The following is a 22,500-nucleotide window of genomic DNA, read 5'->3' on the forward strand; positions in this document are numbered from 1 at the left end:
GCCAGGCCGACGGATCATCGGGGCCAGTCTTAAGATCCACACCAGGTTAAGGAGAGGGAAGGACCCCTGGGGAAGGGAGGGAGGAGAAACCGGAGGGGGTATCATCTCGCCAACATCGCTTGTTGCACGATGTATGATGACTGTTATACACGAGTTTACGATTTTGTGTATATGTTAGTGCCTATGGAACCATGTACTTTACTGCAGTAGGAATTATTATTTCCTCATTTCAGCAGAAAGCTTTGCCAGAGGACTTTCCATTTCCGAAAGTACTGGAAACTGCAGATTCTCTGTTTTACAGATTCGAGGTTCGAGGTATGAGAAAATAGATTAATAGACCTTTCCAAGGTCCATAACTCGAATATTGTAGTTTCTGAAAGTGTATGCGGTGAAGTTGTAGAGGTTTAACCTACCTCTCTCTCTCTCTCTCTCTCTCTCTCTCTCTCTCTCTCTCATATTTTACGTACTCATAAATTATAGCCTAGCAGTAATAGCCTTGCATTACTAGTCAGAGACCCGAGTTCGATCCTGCCCTGGGATAAGTGATTTAGGGTGTTTTCCTGTAAAAATCTATTATGTCTTTTTTTTTTTTTGAATCATGTACCTGGTACTTCATAGATATTGCTGGGTCGCCACCAGATTGGTGAGGAACTTAGGACAATCAACCTTATAACAAAATACTTCCTGAAATCCTGAAGGCTAACAATTTCATGAACCAATATCTCTAAAATGAAAAGGCATGTAAGCGCGTGTGTGTGTGTGTGTGTGTGCGCAACTGTAATAACTACAGTGCCCTCTTATCTTGTGGTTATTACAATTACATGCGTACCGGGTAAAAAGTGACCATGAATACATATTGTATGTATGTATGTATGTATTTATATGTGTATGTGTATATATATATATATATATATATATATATATATATATATATATCACTATTTACCAGATACGCATGTAATTGTAATAACCACAAGATAAGAGGGCACTGTAGTTATTGCAGTTGCACACACACACACACACACACACACACACACACACATATATATATATATATATATATATATATATATATATATATATATATATATATATATATATATATATATATATACATACACACACACACATACATACATATACACACACACACACACACATGCATGCCTTTTCATTTGTGTTTGTGTGTGTATATATATATACTATATGTATATATATATACTATATATATATATATATATATATATATATATATATATATATATATATATATATATATATATATATATATATATATATATATATATATATATACACACACACACACAAACACAAGCGGAGTTGAAGTATATTGTAATCGGAGGAAAGGGTTTGAATTACAGCATGAGATGATGTAATCAGCAATCAGCTTTTTACATATGATTCTGTTTGTATGTTTTACAGAATAGGCATAATTTCAAGGTCATGTCCTAAAAATCACTTTAAAAATCTTGTTGTCAGTTCTGGTCAGATTTCTCAATTATTTGCCCTAATTTAATCGGAGGCTTTAGTTTTTATGTGCCTCTCTGTTTACAAGCAGAGGATATGTTAACTCAGTATACGCTCCGACGGGGCACTTTAATTATCATTAAGAGAATAACGAATTAAAACCTTCACTGAACGTCCACTTATACTAACTGATAGAGAACTCGTATGTATTTGTGGCTGGCAATTCCCTGGCGCTGATAAGATATTTACCCTTAGTAGAATTTTTCGCTTTTTTTATATATTTTGTCAATAAAATTCTCTAAATTCTAAGATATTGTGAATCTCATCACAATTCAGTGAACGGAAACAGACTGGATGTACTGTAAGTAGTTCATAGTTAATACCAGTGTTATTTTAATTTCGCCCTTTATGTTCAGTTGTGTAAAGATGACAAAGCTTGATTTCACTGTTGATGTCGCTCTTCGTTAGTTTTTAGCTTTCATTGATTAGACAAGTTCTCTTCAGTTTTTTAGTTTTTCCTAATTTGACAAGTCTTCGTCACTTTTTCATTTATTTTTCATTCGTCAAGTTCCCTTTCTCATATCCTTTTTTGATAACGACAGTTTTATTTTTTTATTTCTTCTAGTTAGACATTTAGTCGGTAGTTTTCCACTTCTTCTCGTTTCACAATTTTTCGTCAGTTTTTAATTTCTTTTTTTGGTAATGCTCTGTTGGTTTTCATATTTTCTTGTTTGATAGTTCTATATCATTTTGTTTCGGTTCTTCCTAGTTTGATAAAGCTTTGTCTGTCTCATAATTTCCAATTTTAAGAGTTTGGAAACTTGAAAATATATTTCATAGTGATAAGTAATATAATATACTTCAAGGTACACATTGACTTAAGACCCTCCCCATCGAATTACAGAAGAAAGCTTCAGATGCGCTGTGGACATTTTTCAGTCTTTGCTGTGTGAGAATGAAGTCTCCAGATGAAATATTTTCAATCCACATGTGAAGTAATGTGGTGAGGATCAACTTACAGAAGTTTATTTTACATGCATCGTATGGATATTCTGTCTAGGAGCTAAGAAATGTAATATTAGTTAGAGCCCTTGAGAAGAATGTGTAATTATGGTTAAGTCGCGGTTAGATGATCACGCAGGTGTGTTAGTGCGTATATAGCTGAGGCTTACACAGAGATGCGATCTTTGTGGAGCTCTAGGGTAGGAAGTGCAACTCATTCTTATATTTATAAGTTCTCTTTCGTTGCATGCTCTAGTCTAATGGTAATGAAGTTAAACATCTTGAGATTCATTCATCATTAAGTTGTAGTAATAGAATGTAGTGTAGTTTGAAAAATATTGAGAAGTACGCCAAAGTGATGTAGGAATTATAGACTCCACAAACCAATGTTTTTAGCTTTTGTATCTCACGAACAGCTTCTCCATTAGTATGTCATTTTTATTCAGTTTTGATTGGATTATCTCGTAAAAAAAAAAGTTCACGCAGTCTTTCTTATTTTCTTGTCAGAAGCAGGAATGTGATATTTAAACAAGAACCGCTTAAACTGTGCCAGGATAGAATAGATGTAGCTAACATACCTGTGAGAAGGGACACTCGTTCAAAGGGAGGGAGGAGAAGAAAAAAAAAAAAGCGGGATAGACCCACTCGATTTTCTTGTGACCACTATAGGCATTTAGAAGTTAGTTTTCCTATTTGAAGAGGATACTCGTGAAGAATATTTCTTTCTTGTTCTTTTACCTGCAATAAAAACTCCTTTCCAAAAGTCCGCCGGCACTCACTCGCAGTCTTTCCAGTGAAATTAGTGACCTGTTAGTGTCGGTGGAATAATTTTGAATTTGGCTGAACGTGCTGTGTAATTGGTATTAAGAGAACGCCATAGTAATTTTGAGCATTGTGTTTAATTCAGCCTCTTTAGATGTGGAATTTCTTATCTTTTCTGCGCTCTCATAATCTTTAGATGTGTCACTTTTATATAACCAGTTGTGCAGTTGTTTTCTTATGGCCAAATGAAATTATTGATAAGCAGGGTAGTCGTATATCAGTAATGAGGTTGTTCGAATGTGCTTAATCCTTAACAAAGACGTATACAAATTTTCATGATTTTTCAAACATGTTGACCAGAGATTAATTGCTGTAGCCGGGACCATACTAGAGTTAAGTATACCTTAGTTTAAGCAGACCACTGACCTGATTGACAGCTCTCCTAGGGCTTGCCCGAGGGATTAGACTTACTTTACGTGGCTAAGAACCAATTGGTTACCTAGCAACGGGACCTACAGCTTATTGTGGAATCCGAATCACATTATAGCGAGAAATGAATTTCTATCACCAGAAATAAATTCCTCTAATTCTTCATTGGCCGGTCGGAGAGTCGAACGCTGGCCCAGCAGAGTGCTAGTCGAGTACGATATTGACCCGTCCAATGAGGAACTGGACTATACTAGAACGCTGCTCATAGACTATTCTTGTAATCTTTGTTAACGTTGGTCATTAAGAGTTCGATAGAGAATTTTTACCCTTCTGAATGGACAACTGATATAAAAATAAGCAAACTTAGCCAACAGTCAAGTGCTGTAAGTAGGTCAGCCGGTCGACATCTCATCAACTCTTGTATTATATTCGATATAATAAGGCTAGTGAATTAAGGCTGATTCACATTATAACATCAAGTCACCGACATATCACGTCATGTCAAAGGATACCCTAGTTTAACCAGACCACTGAGCTGGTTAACAGCTCTCCTAGGGCTGGCCCGAAGGATTACATTTATTTTCCGTGACTAAGAACCAGTTGGTTACCTAGCAACGGGTCCTACAGCTTATTGTGGAATCCGAACCACATTATAAAGAGAAATTATTTTCTATCACCAGAAATAAATTTCTCTAATTCTTCATTGGCCGGTCGGAGAATCGAACGCTGGCCCAACAGAGTGCTAGCCGAGAACGATACCAACCCGTCCAATGAGGAACTACGTCACGTCAAAGTACGTGAGTATTTCTTACCTCTAATCAAATGGACTTGTTCACACCATCACGTCACCAGCACACGGCATCCACCGTCACTTCACGACACGTTTTCTTATAAAGAATATTTTGACGTGACGTGACGTGACGGTGCTTATGTAAGTTTCCAACGCTAAAACTTTGAGGCGCCTTGACTACTGGGAGGTTGGGCATGAATTGAACGGGGTCATGAGGGATAGTGTGAATACAAGGCACGGCTGATGGGACGATGACGTGACGTGATGGTATAATGTGAACAGCCTTTATACGGATCAATAAGCAACCGCTTCATTAGTCTATGAGCATTAATTTAGAGTTGCAAGTAAACCGAGTAACATTGATCATAATGATTACATTGCACTGACAGTTTAGGAAAGATTAGGCCCGTGTAAAATTTTGTTCCTTTTAGGAAATGTGCTTAGTAGTAGTAGTAATGCAACCTTTAACGTTCTTCATGATGTATCCAGTGAAAGGGGATATTTGCTTTGTGTGTGGTTAACATGATGTGACACTTGACTGATAAAGTGAACAAACTAAGTAGGGACTGCTGTATCGTAATGTGTTACTGCTATTTCTAACTGTAATAATAGAGTTTTGAAGTAGTAATAGTATTAATACGTACGATAAATGTATTTTTAAACCAATAATTTTCTGATGTCCTTTGATTATGTGACGCTAACCCCATAAACCAAGCATACATCGCAAGGATAAATGCATCCTCAAATGGTGTTAATATCGTCACGAACGATAACGAAAGCTGCAATACTGACAGCGATTCAATAAGCGCGTGAAAAAGATGAACACATTTCGAAATGCGAAAAGTGTAAAACATCAAGGAATCCGTTGGGAAACGATAGTTATAAAAAACAAGATAAACACAGCAGCAACTAAAACAAACCAAGAAGCAAATGGAAATACGGGAAAGGATATTTTTTTAAGCCCAGAGCGAGATCACGTATTTTAAATACAATAATAGTCCGGTCAAGTCCGGTACTGTAAGACGACCCGACTCCACCGATATTCCGCGTGTTCGTTTCGTAAACCGATACTATTCCGCAACTTTTAAGAGCTATGATATCCCATTTGACGGGTCGGGGCCTCTCTCTCTCTCTCTCTCTCTCTCTCTCTCTCTCTCTCTCTCTCTCTCTCTCAAGACTTTTTATTCTAAATGAATATGAATATTTCTTGTGTTCTCAGTTTCTCTTTAGTGTTAACTGTTCCAGTGACCTCTCTCTCTCTCTCTCTCTCTCTCTCTCTCTCTCTCTCTCTCTCTCTCTCTCTCTCATACACACACACCTGAGCTCACCGTGAGTATAAGATAAGCAAAACTTAGCTATTAAATGTATATGAATATTTGAACTGCACAGTTTCTCTTTCTCTCTCTCTCTCTCTCTCTCTCTCTCTCTCTCTCTCTCTCTCTCTCTGCGGTTGATTAGAATTTCCTTGGCGTTGTCGTCTTATTTTTTACCCATATCTTGCGTGTGAATAGGCACAAGTATCTCTTTCATTTTTAATCACCCTTCATGTCCTTAATGATTAATTTCATTTTTTATATGCCAGAACGGGAGAACGAAGACCTCATACCGGTTTGTTTTATGTCTGCCTGATATTAATTGTTGGCACCTAGATAGTACGGTGTTTCGTGGACGTGTTGTTCTTTTTTAATGATAGTTGTTCGTTTACCTTTCCTGTAATTACAACCTCTTATGACATGCAAGTGGCGAAGAAAGCTCTTCTTTGGAGGTTTTTCTATACTGTATTTATAAATTGCGAAGGCTTATGGCATGGAGGTTAGAATTAAACGGAGTTTTACTGAATTTAAGGATATGCGATGATTTTCATCGGCACTTTACAATATGTGTCATCTAACTTTTTTTTTTTTTTTTTTTTTTAGAAATTTTTGGAAAGTCAAATAAAAAAAATTCCCTACTCATGTAGATTGGATAGTGTAATCACATAACTCTGTTGTCCATTGAATGCACTGCCTAAGCGTGATGTCGCTTTTGCAGTGAAGGGAATTTCCAAATTGCCGTAAACGAATGAACGTGTAACATTCTCTTTACTTTGGACTTTATCTTTAGATAGAGCAACCCGTTGAAGAATTACTTATTTCTCCAGACTAAAAGGTTAGTTTACAAAATGTATATGAATCTGTATTGATTATTAAAGTGCCCAGGTTCAGTTCCGAATGGTAATATGGAAAGTGTTTGAAGAGCATAATATATAAGAGAAAAGCTAATAAAGCATGAAGAACAAGTTTCAGTTGTTACTGAAAAAGAAAAAAGTAGAGCTAAAGAGATTGTTTAAATGTGTTTGACGTTATTGTGATTTATGCAAACATTGAAAGGTTGCAGTTTATGTGAAAGGACTTTAAAAAACTCGTAAATCAGAATTGCAGATGTAGTTAAGAGAGTATATCTGAGGTGAAAATAACTGAATTTGTTCAAATAGACTTCAACGTGAAGAACTATTTTCATATCGTTGAATTAGAGTATTAAAGTTTTCTCTGCGACGGCGTAGAAGAGGTTTAAAAACAAACAACGACGATAAAAATATTTTCACATTTTGAATTGGGAACACGACCGGTTTAATGAAAACATTGTTCCAGTTTGATTTAAAGGACGAACGTCTTTAAGGCAGATTATGATCACATGAGCTACACAGCCTTGAACATAACTAATGATCTTCGAATTATCTGCTAATTAGGAGAACGAAGAAAACCCTGTTAATAGCGATAGAAGCTTCCTGTTTTTGTGTCCGCCTGAAAGAGCGGTGAGTGCTAGATCAGATAATTACATAAAACATAGTCCATGTTAATGTTAATTCTATCACTAACTGACAGATCACCTACAGCTTCGGTGAGATTAACACTGGTCGGCAAAATGAAGAAAGTGGAGCTTTTTAGTAAAGAGTGGAGCAGGCCCATTTGTTTGTTTTGTAAAGTCAGTCGGGTAAGGTTTTTTTCAGAAAGTTCGATAATATGTGGTTCATTGTCTGTAATTTGAACCAAGAAACATTTGATATTGGTAAACTATCAAAGTGTATCTCAGAATCGTTTACTATGTCCAGACAGTAAGTGGCTGAACGATTTATTAGCGGGGTGTCGTCAAGAACTCGGTCATCACAACGATTTGATCTTTGGACCTTGGATAGCATTTCACTTTAATTGGGTAGAACTGGATGACAGTTAGTATGAAAATGTCTTTCAAACAAGGTTGAGGTTTCTGGGTGATCTCATGGCCGAGAAACGTTTGAGGGAGAAATGTGGCCATACATTTTTATGGAATTGTTCTATGAATTTGAAAGGAATCAAAGTTTGCAAATCTATGTCAATACAATTAGCATGCTTATTCAGACAATCTTTATATCATTTAAGTTCTCTATCAGACTTGATTAGCATTGTTACCCCCAATACCCAGTGTCATTGGTATTTGTGTTTTTCACAAACAATAAGGTAGCTGCTGTTTTTGTTGAATGCGCAACAAGAACAGTAACAGTAAGCAAAGTAGCAGAAATAGTTAGGCTTCAGATTCGGACTTGAACCTACACCAAAGTCACACACATTGTTACCCAGAGCATACTGAGTATTTACAAGAATTTTTCGTGAAGTGTTGGTCTTTAGCTTGCACGTAATGTGGCTGGGAGGCAGGGAGAAAAACACCAAAACAATAGCATGACCTCCATGAATGAAATTATACGAAGGATTTTATCACACCAGTATTTTATGTATCCCTTATAACAGCTATTTTATGATATCACCAAGATCATACCAGACCTTGGCTCTTAAGGTGAAAATGAATGAAAATTTAACCATTCCATTTGAAATGATTTGTGTAGGGAGGATCTGAGTAGTTACTCGATAAACGAATGTGACTTTAGGCGCTGCAAATGAAATACAACGTTTTTTAATTTTACTACGAGAGAGAAAAGTGATGCCTTAGGACAGTGATTCTCAACCTGGGTGCCGTGGCACCCTCGGGTGCCAAAGACAGTGCCTAGGGGTGCCGCAAGATTGTCCTGAATTTTGTCTTAGCTAGATCATCTCAGTGGACATTTGTGAAAAAAAAATGTTTGCAGAAGTCTTCATATAATTATTATGAGTGTGTCTACTCTAATTATGTTTATCTAATTCTTCTGATATGCTCTTTGTGCGTACAGTATATTTCTGCATGTACGGTGTGCTGATTTTGGTTTGAGTATGGATAATAATTTTATTCATTAAATAAGATAAATTCAAGCGATGTGGTGGGATGGTGAAGAAGGGGTGCCACGGTAATGATTACATTAGTTAGGCTGCCATCACTGAAAAAAAGATTGAGAACCACTGCCTTAAGATAATGCAAAATTTTCATTATCCTAAGTTTTTTCCTGTTGGAAATCACTTTGTGTTCATACGCTTGATACACACAAAATTACGTTTACTTTATACCAGATTTGTCGAAAGTAACAAGTCGCTGTATCGAAATATCGATGCCGTTTAATAACAGTTCCATGAAACAGAAGTTGACTGAAAGTAGTATTGAATATTTTTCATTATTTCTTGAAAGATCATGGAAAAACATATCAAGAGCGTTAAATATCACATAAATGTTTCACGTTCTTGATAAGTGATTTCACGCCATGTTCGGAATTGAATCCACTATTGTCTGGCATGAAGTATGACTGCCTTGGTTTAGAGCGAGAAAAATGATTGTTTCCTTTTTTATTTTGGGACTTCACCTCACCTATATAAGTTGTGCTCCAGGACATTTTCCTCAAAATTGAAGTGTGCAATTTTCATTTTCGTTAAGCATCATTTTACTGCTTGAAAGAACAGTCATCTTACTATACACCCTGAAAACCATACTGAACTAAATATTCTAATCCATTTTCGGTGGGCATGTCTCTGTGGTGGTAGTTTTATCGCTAGAGTTTTTATTTGCGTTAAGGAATACTGCTCCTCGTGTTTTAATCCACATTGAAGACTTTCATCCCTCTTATTTAATACTCATCGACGAAGATTTCGCTCTCACTGTTCCAATTTTCACGTAAGAACAGTCAGTCCTCACTATTACGTGCATCGAAGGAAATTTCAGTGCTTGTGTTATAATCCAGGTTGTAGGAAATGTTAATGCTCTATTGTAAACTAGGTTGAAAAATTAATACTGTAATTTTGTATCTCGTTAGAGAAAGTGTTGACGCATTTTACTGCACGCCGAAGCAAAAAATAAAATAAAAAACAGGATTTGAATTGTCGTTGAAGGAAATATTTGTTAAAGCTAATAGTTTTTATTATATTTAATTCTATTACTTTTTCATAAAGTAATTTTCATTAATTCCGTTTCTCATTCTTATCACGAACTTTCTGATCGTGCCAACATGAGGATTACAAAGTCTGTAGAAGTACGATCACAATAGAACAGAATACGAAGGAAATCTTAGGGGTATTGGTGAAAATCTCCTTTATAGAAAAATTGTTTCACAATATGTTTTAAAATAAATCTGAGATTAGGAAGGCTGTATGCAGAAGGATAGTGAGAACCTGTTAAGGAATATATCAACAGTGATTTTTTGAGTTTTACGGTTTATGATACAGTCTTCTGTACAAAGTACATTTTTACCTGGCATACACACATTCTAATATATGATCGAATGTACAGCTGACATCATTACTCTTGTAAAATCAAGCATATAGTAGCAGTTGTGTAGACTTGTAGCCTCATTCTAGTAAAAAATACCTTACCTAGAAGCGCTTTTGTATAATTATTGAGTTCGCCTTCCTCATGGAAAAAACTTGTTAAATTTGTGACTTGTGAATAAGAGGTTACTAGTTCCTCTCTCTCTCTCTCTCTCTCTCTCTCTCTCTCTCTCTTCCAGGGGACGGGAAATTTTCGCTAGGAGTGGTGGAGGCCTTCGTTTCCTTTTAGATAAGCATGGAAGTAGAGGGCTTTAAGCTTTGCGACCTCAGTGTGTGTATCAAATGCTTATAGAAACTTTATATTATGGACGCATTCCCTCCCAGTGAAAAATGCTAACATGTATATGTAGATATATATATTATATATATATATATATATATATATATATATATATATATATATCCTCCCAGTGAAAAATGCTAACATGTATATATATATATATATATATATATATATATATATATATATATATATATATATATATATATATATATATATATATATATATATATATATATATATATATATATATATATATATATATATATATATATATATATATATATATATATACATACAGACATATATATATGTGTATATATATATATATATATATATATATATATATATATATATATATATATATATATATATATATATATATATCTGATATATTACATAACCATACCTTATTTTCTATGTCTATAACGGTACATATGCATATCTAATGTTGACGTGTGCAGATAAGCGTTCACCTCACATTTACATGAGCCCACGAAAAAAAAAACCTCCGTGAACGTTCACACACACACACACACACACACACACACACACACACATATAATATTTAGTTTGTATAATCGGGAAGAGAGAGAGAGAGAAGAGAGAGAGAGAGAGAGAGAGAGAGAGAGAGCTTGTGGGAGGCTATTGTAAGTAAGGGCGAGCTTCACCGAATGAATTACATAACTCATTAAGCGAGACCTTTTAATAACCATCCAAACTGCTTATCACGTCCTTCCCCGATGGGCTTTCTTTCTTGAAGGGCGAAGCAGCGGACTGAGCCAATAAGGAAATAGCCCCATATTTACCACAGGCTGACTGTTACTGATCATATCCCCCCGCACGGGCGAAGTTTATTGGCAAAGTCACAGTCCTGAAGGTTTGGCCGAAGTAGGTTTATAATTATCTCTACGACGGTCACCGGCACCGTTTGTTCCACTTACAAGAATAGAAAAAAAGTAAAGAAAGAGTTCATTGTGTATATTACGGTTGTAACTTTTAGTAATACTTATAATTATATTATATTTATCTGCCCTTTTCTATTGTAAGCGCGCTTCCTGTATTACTAATAGTTTTTCTGATTAAAGTTTAGGCGACTTACGTAACATAATTTTCCCTGTATGAATGGATGTCGTTTTCCCGTTCAGATATTTTTGTTTTCATATATAAAGATAATAAAAGAGAGGGTCGGTTCAGCAAATCCCAACCGTAGCTACATTATTCACCGTCCCGAAGCTTAAATCAAGGTGCTTTCCTTTTGCATACTTATATAGGAACCATTGACGAGAGAAGCTGGTCCCGGGCTGGACGACGATAAATCTGAACGTAAAGTTTATTATTCGTAGACTGTCGCTGTTACATATAGGAAAAATAATTGGATAAAATAACATTTTTATTATACACATACACACGTATATAAAGTATTATGTATGTTCACTTACACGTGTGTATGTATGTATATGCTCACCAGTAAGCCGGTTCAGCCAATAAAAATAGGTGGACCTATGAGAGAAACAAGGCAATAAACAGTCGGCGTCACGTATATCCTTTATTTACAGAATCAAATATAAACCTTTGTAGGAACTTAAACATCAGGTGTGTGTGTGTGTGTATATATATATATATAATATGTGCAAATACCGAGAAAAGAGAATGCCCATGTTCATTGTATATCTTCCAGTAGCCCACGGTATGAAATTGACCAATATTTCATCCCTGCGTTTGTGAAACCTTCACTGTGAAGGGTATAACCTGAGGGTGATGTTGGATACACTTGATTCACTGGCCTAAGGAAACTTGTTTTCTCTCATGGCTGCAACGGTTATGGTCGTCTGTATGAGGCCCCAGAGACAAGCCCTCTTGGTCCGAGCCTTCAAGAGCCTAAATTGGCTTCGTCTTCTCTTCGTTTATATGGCTGTGCTGTTGTTTGTGTTTGTATAAACACGCAGACGGACTTGAATGCAAATGAACGCGAGGACATGTCAGAATTGCAGACAGACACATAGACTTAGGTATATAATGATGTATGTGCAAATAAACACGAATATAAAGTATATATACGTATATATATTCATTTATATATATTTATATATATATATATATATATATATATATATATATATATATATATGTGTGTGTGTGTGTGTGTGTGTATGTGTATATATATTTATACACACATATATATACACATATACACACAGGAGAATCTAATAAACACATATATACAGAAGTGCTTGTAAATAGTCACACCAAACCTATCTTTATTGACTTTTTTTTCCGTTTGTTGTGCCCATTTCTGTTTGTTTATTTTGCAAACACATGCGAGAAACAACACACCAGTGATAAAATAGGGTGACGATCATAATCCTTGTATATGACAGAGACTTGGCAGCGTATCCTCCACCTTTTGTCAGTGACAGCTTTCATGCAATTCTCAGTCACTGGAGTAGGATAATAGGATGCTGTTAGGAAGGAGTACCGATCCTCCTGCACGTGTTTAGTCCTTTAGGCCTCGAGTGGAGTGGGAGTATGGTATTGGTTTCTCCTACTCACGGGGAAGGAAGGGTTCTTCTCGACCTACTCCTTCTCCTACCCCTTCCTCCTTTCTCTATATCTCCCCCTCCCCTCCCACCCCGGGTCAGTACTACGACTACTACTACTACGACAGCTAAGGCTGCTACCCCTCCAGTACGAGTGTGCTCCCACATCCACTCACACATATCATAGTAGCATAAGGTTAGTGACCGCGTAACTGGGTAGCTCTCCCATCCGGACATGATGCTCTCTCTCTCTCTCTCTCTCTCTCTCTCTCTCTCTCTCTCTCTCTCTCTCTCTCTTCCTTCGTATGCAAAACAGCACCCTTCTCTCACTGTCATCATCACCTATCTGAGATGTAGGTAGTACCGTGGTAGGCTGGCTATAATCGAAACAGATTGCTAAGCTACGGTTCAACCAGTATTGCTGACTAGATTTGTTAAAGATAAGAGAAAAGGAATTGCTCTTTTTAGTCTTCCAAAATGTGTCTAATTTTAACTTCGTCAATGGGGAATATCAAGGTCAGGATTATAAATTTAGTTTAAAATTGGGCAATTTTTATATTTATTGAAGATTTTGCCTTATAACTTTATAAACACCTATGCGCTTTACACTGCTGCGAATTCGACGGCCTAAACGATTAAGTGAATTGCAAAACATAGACAATATGATTATACATTTTTTTTTATGATAGGTTTCGATACAAAATTAATTTAGTGGTTCAATAGTCGTTTGTTTTCGTATGATATGCAAAGTAAATGTGTTTTTACAAATATTGTGGAGTTTAGCCGATATTTTTATTATAGATAACTTCGTAAATTCAATAAAAGGTAAAATACCCTCTCTCTCTCTCTCTCTCTCTCTCTCTCTCTCTCTCTCTCTCTCTCTCTATATATATATATATATATATATATATATATATATATATATATATATATATACACACACATATATTTTGTATGTACAGTATCTGTATATATATATTTTTTATATATAATCATCATCATCATATACTTTGTCCCCTCTTAAGTTGAAGTTGAAAGCCCGAGAAGGCACAGCCTTCCAGTTCCGCAATAAGTCTTAGGGATGAGGTTGCTACCTCACGCCCTTTTATCTTGACCTCACCAGGCGCTGGACCTCATTTGTAGCTGGGTAGACTGGTGGTCATTAAGCCGGAGGCAGTCCACGTACCTAGTAAACGTATGCTGGGTTCATCAATAATTTTCAAACCCGGCTCCACTATGGATGAATGTACCTTATTTGTTGAGGGCGGTGGCGTCGCAACATATCTACGCCATATATATATATACACATACATACATATATAATATATATACATATGCATATATATATATATATATATGTATATATATATATATATATATATATATATATATATATATATATATATATATATATGCGTGTGTGTGGGTGTGTGTACACGTAATGTTTTGCTCTCTGCTGTAATTGATACTTTAATTTCTAACTTGAATCCTTTTCAGAAATTATGTGTCTTAATTAGCATATTTTTTATGGGCAAGCTTTTCTTTACGTCATTTATCAGAGCATTTTTATCAATCTGGGACTGACAGGGGCGAAATGCGAAAACAGCGAGAGCGCCTTTGCGGATGCCTTTTTTTTATGTTCATCTATTTTTTCAAGAGCTTATACAGTGTACCCAAGAGGTCTTGCAAATGTCTGCCCCGTTCACTTACAAAAATATTGTTATAATTCAAGGAAGTCAGATCAGAGGTCAATCAGCGTTATTCTTTTATCAGCAGAGAGCTTTTTGGGAGGGTCGTGACCTCTCGTGGGTCAACGCTTTAATAATGGTAATGGGCTTCTAAATAGCTCCTAGTGGAAGTTTGTGGCGCTCGACAGACCTGGTGGCATTGCCATCTCCCCACGCCATTCACGTCTCCCTGTGTGTCGATTTTTTTTTTTTTTCCGTACGATGCCCTTCACTTCTTATCAAGTCTTGTCTGGTGATTTTGGCTCTCTTGGAAACGTGATTTGTTGCCAGAAAGGTTTCTTGTTATTTCGTACTTAATACCAAGTGGTACCAGCATATGGTGGTGTAAATATTTATATTATTAAACTTTGTTGTTTTTGTGTTTTGTTTCAAGTATCGTGGTAAAATCGTGTTTTTTTTTTTTTAGTAATAATCAGCGATTTTGTCTGAAGATTAGCTTTTAACAATTTAGGTTTTTTTTTTTTTTTTAAGCACCCAAATATTTATGTTATATTAAAAACCCTAGGTTGTTGGCTTGTATCCTATAGACCTTTCTTTTGGCATTACCAAAGGGACGACTTTCTTTTTTATGTGTTTCCTTTTTATCGTGCTTCCTCTTATTCCCTTCTTAAATTAATTAGGACTGGGTGTCACTGTAGGGGAGGAGCAAGAGGCGGGGTGGTGATTAAGCCCTAACTTTTTTCTTTCGTTTGATCTTCAAGCTTTGCCTGTAGGATAGGACATTGGTATATCCGTTCTGTCGACTTCTACATGCAAAGAAAAGAAATTGAGATGCGCCCCTAGGGGGTGAATCCCCCCGGCCATGCAGTTCTGTACGTCGTAAGTTGTGTTAGGGTAGTTTAAATTATATTTGGGTGTCTTAGCGGCCGACAAAGAAATAACCACATCAGACATTAAAAAAAAAAAAAAAAAAAAAAAAGTTCAGCATAGGATAGCAAGACAGAAAAACAGACAAACAACGAACCTCCCTCCGAATGAACTTGGTTGCAGCACAGTCATTTTTCCGGTTTGAATTAACTTTTTGCAATCGGTAATTATTGTTTGTGCGGCCCGCTGAGCGATCGCGCATTGTTTCACAACAGAGGGTTCATTGTTTTTAGTGTTTTTAGTATGTTTACTCGTGTAGGTAATTTGTTTGTCTTATTATGTTGATTAGCTTTAGACCGCAATTACAAAGAAGACAATTCGCAGGTACATAAGTCTGCTGCGTGACCTTGCGTTGACGGTTTTCTGGTGTTTTGTATATTACCATTATTGCTTTTTCTTTCAATATAAATGCTTGTCCGGTGCACATGGCAAGAGCGTTCAAACTTGCACACACACACGTTTAATATTTGTATATGCATATATTTATAAATGTGTACATAGATATGTAGTATGTATATAAAATGTGTGTATATATGTGTGTATATATATATACTATATATGTAGATAAATAGTGTATATATAATTATATAAAAGAGGCGAATTAGATCTCTTGTTAGAACATTTTATTGTATAAACATTTAAGAGATAAGACATTAATGCCTAAATGCAAATATCAATGGTAAACGGGTCGTTGGTATTCGTCCATTAAAGCATCTTGTAAGAGAGAATTTGTTACTTGCTCTTACACTCGCAGTAATCGGTGCCATCAGTGTCTAAATAGAATTCAGAGAATGCCGGTAGGTGTCTTGAGTAAGTAATGCACATTCATGTGTGGGACATCAATTACCCTTAACTTTACAGAAGTAATGGCTTTCATTTTTTATGTTTGGGCCCGGATCATTTTTCTACATTTGATTCTTTGACAGTGGACGAAAGCCTTTCGCATTTAAGGATTTAAGGCGGTTTTACTGTATTTGAATTTCTCTACTATGGCGACTTACTCAGTGGGACCATTGCTTGTAAAACTCAGTCGTATCTATGAAAAAGTTTTTGTTATTTATTTTTTTAGAAACTAAGAGACTTATAACAAATTGATAATAATGAACTGAAAAGTGCAAGTAGATTTTAGAAGATTATATCAATACTTATCAGACAGCGTTTTTAAGCATGGTGGCAGAAGGTTTCCATATTTTCGAATGGAAGATCGTTTTCATGCGATGAAGTTCAACTATATTTTCATAAGCTTCTATTGTTCCTTTCTGATTTCATTAACATATGTTAATATCTAAATAAAAACTATTATATAAATTAGTACCCTTATTTTAAGTCTATATATATTATACTTATATCTTTATTTATATAACATATATACGTAAATACACATACTGTATATTTATATGACGTATATATATCTATATATATAATATATATATAACTATATATAAATGTATCTGTAAACGTATTACCTTCATGAAATCTGTTAGTTTTCTATATTTACAAGCATTGTATAATCAAGATTTACGTGAGTATTGGCGGTAATTAATAGACATACATCAAACCAGTAACTTTGGTCTAAGGCTAGAAATAATTCTCTGCTTTAAATCGTTGAAGTGGTCAAGGAAAATCCTGGTGATAATATTGTACAGAGTATGCCCTCAGTTCAAGCATGCTTTAGAAATTTTTCCATGGCGTTCATCAATTTTTCTTTGTCATAAAGATTTATGAAAAAAATGGCCTAACAATATTTAATCATTTAAATGAAGAAAGTTTTGATTTGCAATGGTTCTATTTATTTTTACTCTAAAGATATTTTGGTGATACAACGAAACTTTTACCAAGAAAGTTGTGCGTATAAAGCTGTTCTTATTGAAAGATTTAATGAGTAAATTTATTCTGATTTGAAAAGTAATTTTGTTAAGTCATTTCCATTTAAATATAAATGTATAAAACTGTTTTGGTTCAGAGATACATATGTGGGTTATTCGTATTGCAAAATGAGTGTGTAAAGTTATACCGTAATGAAAAATTAACGTATAAAGTTATCCTTTGTTTTCAGAATGTGTAAGATTTTTCCCCATTTTACCCCCTTCTTCACACTAAATAAAAAACTGTGATCTCTCACCTGCTTTTCCACTGTCTCTTCATTCAGCTCAGGATCACACGGCGTGCCTCTCTTCCTCTCAAAAACCATCACCTGCAAAACAAGAATCCGTTACTGAGTGAGTGTGGCTTGTAGTGAGTGATTCGGCTCTACCCGAAATTCTTCTTTATTTGGGAGTCGGTTACCTTTGCTCTTACCTTTCTCTCTCTCTCTCTCTCTCTCTCTCTCTCTCTCTCTCTCTCTCTATATATATATATATATATATATATATATATATATATATATATATATATATATATATATATATATATATATATATATATATATATATATATATACACATATATATATATATATGATATATATATATATATATATATAATGTAATATAATATTATTCCTGCTTTCCTATATTTAATATATAATCATATATAAATATATATATATATATATATATATTTATGGTTCATAAAACTGAGTCCTGTGTAAACAGATCAGAAAATTTTTGCCTTGACATACCTTCACCCATTTATATGAAGACCTTTCTTCTGTCAAGGGTTCCCCTCCCCCTCTCTCTCTCTCTCTCTCTCTCTCTCTCTCTCTCTCTCTCTCTCTCTCTCTCTCACTGCCTACGAGTTATGTCCCCGTTCCATTTTTTTTTTCTTTTCCATCTGTATTCGGGTGAGGGTTCCCCACTTGAAATGTTATGGGCGTCGGTTCGTACTTTTGCACTTCCTCCAGAACCTGTTATTCCAGTACACGCATTTACATTTATATTGAGATCTTGATCTTGAACGTTTCTCATCCCCTTTCTATATATTCCATTTGTCAAAAGGGAGAGTCCAGGTGTCACACGCGTTCTTTATATACATATAGGGTCTGTGTAGCTTTTAACTGCTCAAGTATCTTTCTTTCATCCTCATCCCCGAACGTAGACCTCGCCTCCCGTCTTTCAGATTTATTCTTGTTTTTTTCAAGGAATGGTTGCATTTCCTGTAACAGTCGAAGGACTTTTATCTCTCCGGCTACAGCTGACGAATAACTTTTGTCCATTCATGTATAGCAGTCAGATTACTTGTGTTTATTCAACTGAAGCAGTCGAATCACTTTTGACCATTCATTTGTAGTTGTCGAATTGCTTTTGTCTACTCATTTATAGCTGTCGAATTCCTTTTGTCCATTGCATTTATTTTTTCTATATATGTGCTTAGTTGTGTATTTAATTACCATTCTTGAAATGAATTAAGGAAGGTATTATTGCTGTCAGTAAAGTAACGTTTTGAAGGTCAATGTAGGTATTTTCAGTTTTATTATTTGCTTTATTTGTTAATGTCTTTATTTTTTAAATCAATCACCGGTTTAGTATTTTCCAGGGTAAGAAATTTCACAGTTGAAATTTCGGGTAATAATGGCATTGTGATGAAGAGAATTCAAATAATAGAAAAAATATGTATTTGTTTGTTGAAAAAAAATCTCATGTTATTTAAGGAAATGTGATGAGAAGAATTCAGATAATAAAAAAATATGTACTTGGATATTGAAAAAAATCTTACGTTACTTAACGGAAATATAAGTGCTCACTTAATAGTTGAAGTATTACCGAATTCACCGAATAATCTAGTGACTATCTGGTTGAAGCCTCTTTATCGAGATCATAACTTTGTTCACTGTCACTACATATTTCTTGTCGTGCTGGAAATTTCTCGTCGTGCAAGAGACACGCTGTCGTGCATTCGTAATTAGGTGAAACCTTTCTTCTTTTTTTTCTAAAACGAAGGATTGCTATGACGTGTTTTTTCTTTCAGAATCGAGGAATTTTCTTTTTTATTTCTCCCTTGAAAGTTTTTCTTTCATAAGTAGAAATTTTTCTCTATACAACCAAGGGGGTGTTTCTTACAAGTTTTTTTTTATTTCTTATATGTTTTGTTATAATTCGGCATCCCAGGTTCTCTTTGATGCTACTGTGAGAGTTGATAAGTTTTGTTCTTTCTTCCAGAATCAGAGTTTCTTATGATGCTTCTTATGTGTTTCTTTAAGGCCTCTCTTCTTGCAGGTACGAAAGCACTTACTCCGCTTTCTAGATAAAAACGTATTTTATTTGTGGATCCTTATCGTATATATGAATCAAATAATTTTGATCGATCACACAGTAGACTAACAAGCTTTTGCAACAATGAAATCCCCAAACAGAATATAATTTTTTAATGTTGAATGTCATTTTGGACCTAACTTTTATTTTTTCTATTATGTTAAAATTTTCGATATTTATTTCTTTGTTTACGAGGCAATTCTGCTGATTCCTTTCGTGGTTGAGCCCCGGCATCCTCTTTCTTCCGTTTACCTCTTTCTTCCGTTTACTAGGCCTGGGCTAAATGATATCGGCGTCAGTGACCTTAGTTGTTCTGATGCCAGAGAACATTAATCAGTTAATCAACCAATCAATCAGGCCTAGGCTAGAAAAGGATAATAGGTTGCCGTTTTCTTATATATATATATATATATATATATATATATATATATATATATATATATATATATATATATATATATATATATATATATATATATATATATATATATATATATATATATATATGTGTGTGTGTGTGTGTGTGTGTGTGTGTGTTTGTGAGTGTGTGTTTAGTTATGTCCTTTAGATTCTTTATATCAGGTCAGAGAGGCTTTTTTCTACATTATCAGCATAGTCAGCCTTTAAGATAATGTATCCTTTTGGATGCTTTATTTATTCGCTTCGTTGTCGTTATTATTGTTAGTTCGTGATGGGGAAAAACTTGGAAAACGACGAATTAAAAAAAAAAAAGATTAAGTTTTTTTAGCACTTATTTTTCCAGGCCGAGAGCTGTTATTCGCTCACCGTAATCATTATGTTTTATCGTTATTAATCTGTACTTCAGCAAATTCTTTGTTTTTTTAACATTATTTAGAACTGTTTTTCCTTATTAACCTTTCACACGATCGTAACAGATTGTAATGGCCTATCATAATCGTGGTTTACATTCATAGTAATACTTTTAATTTATCGACGAATACACTCAGTGTTGCTTAAAAAATGGTACTAGTGGAATTCTATTCATAATATTGCAAGATTGGCTGCTTACAGTGAATTTTTGTTATGGGTTATTAAAGGTCGAAGGTTATTCGTATTATTTATGCGGGTAATTGCCAGTCTTGTGAGTTTTTTTTTTTATCAGCATCTGCGTAATTGTTTTTAATATACGAGTGTTAATTTTTTGCCACCGTGATTCAATTTCATTTTAAAAAACTAACGTGTAATGAATTTCAGTCTGCTGATAGATACTTTTGAGGTCGTTTTTATTTTTTCGGTTTAGTTTTACATTTTTTTTTTTATATTCTATGCAGAATTGAAGATGAGCCACACTAACAGAATTTTGATGACAGTTGACCCTTACACCTTGCATGGACAAAATCGTTTAATGAAATAATATTTTTTAAGTTATTTTGGGCCTTGTGGTTATCTTCCATAACTAAAAGTTACTATTTCTACTATAGACTTTATTGTTATGCAGTGGATTTTCAATACATTCTGAATGAAGTGTGAAATGTCAATCCTAATTTCAAAAGAATGTTCTAGGGGTTGTGTTTGTTAATTACTTCACAAAGTAGAGGGTGGGATTAAATATTAAAATTCTCCTTCGAAAATAATATTCTGATCCTGTAACTTGTGGATGATCTTATTCAGTAAGAGGTCATTTTTGATTTTCCGAAATCGTACCCAGTCATTTTTCTTATTTAAGGCTAAATTCGGAATTGGTCTTTTTTTTTTTTTCTAAACTTCAGACCGATTATTTTATTTCTTCTTGCCCAGAATCTTTGATTGGTTATTTAATTTCTACTTGTCCCTTAATATAAGACTGGTTACTTTGTTTATGTTTCCTGTAATTTACCAATGGTGATTCTCTGCCTAATGGCTTCAAGACTGATTTCACATCACTCTTTGTCATTGTGTTTTTGTTAGCAACCTCTTGCGATCCGTGTATGTAGGCAGACCCAAGAATTTTAAAAAGGTACATTAGCGTGTTAGAAGATCTTTTGGAGAAATTCCCTTAATTGAGAAATTAATGACCGAAAAATTTAATAAACAACAAAGGAATGTAATTGTGCATTAGCATGTGTTTCAGTTAATTGGAACGAGAGAAGAAAAAACTTGCTTAATAATCCCGACGCGGCAGCCTTGCGGTCATTACTGGGTCATTACTGTTTATCATTGTTAAATGGTTTCAATTCGGTTCCAGCTGTAAGTTAAAGGGTGTAGACACATCCCATCCGAGATGCGGTCGTTTCGAAGCGGTTCTGAGCATCCGGTTCGCTCGTTTCTCCAGTAAATAAGAGCCGTTTAATCCCTGGAAATAGCTCCAATTAAAGCCGTTTTGTAGAGAGCGTCCGTAGGTGTGTGATGGAGAGTAGATGAACCTCCCCCGTGTGATGCTGAAGTCTTAATGAGAAGCATCCGACTCCCCCAATGATTTATAGCTCTTTGTGTTCTGCATGTCAGTAGAGAGAGAGAGAGAGAGAGAGAGAGAATGTATGTTGATGATGTAGCTAAACACGGTGAGGTGAACGGGCGAAAGATGAACTAGGGAGAATTAGAAAAGGAATACGGCAAGATTTAGAATAACACGAAGAATCGAAGATCATCGAATGAAAACGCAGAACGTTCTCCATGGAAAGAAAAATGTCTGATTAAAAAAATTAATGCAAATAAAAAAGTAAACATTAACACGGAATATATTTGAGTCTCTCTCTCTCTCTCTC

At 34.9% G+C, this 22,500-nt stretch overlaps 1 protein-coding gene across 2 annotated transcripts in view; it reads right to left on the reverse strand.

Annotated features, from left to right (window-relative positions):
* The window catches only part of fj (four-jointed), a 133,488-nt gene that overhangs the window by 28,662 nt on the left and 82,326 nt on the right, over positions 1 to 22,500 (reverse strand). The window contains exon 2 of one of the 2 annotated variants that reach the window (XM_067090711.1): positions 17,728 to 17,799. The exons of the other annotated variant lie outside the window; for it this stretch is intronic. The gene's annotated coding sequence lies outside the window, so the exon portion shown is untranslated. The remainder of the gene's footprint in view (positions 1 to 17,727; positions 17,800 to 22,500) is intronic. 2 annotated transcript variants of the gene reach the window in all.

This window comes from Macrobrachium rosenbergii, chromosome 47 (assembly GCF_040412425.1).
Source record: "Macrobrachium rosenbergii isolate ZJJX-2024 chromosome 47, ASM4041242v1, whole genome shotgun sequence".
In the NCBI taxonomy this organism is placed as follows: domain Eukaryota; kingdom Metazoa; phylum Arthropoda; class Malacostraca; order Decapoda; family Palaemonidae; genus Macrobrachium; species Macrobrachium rosenbergii.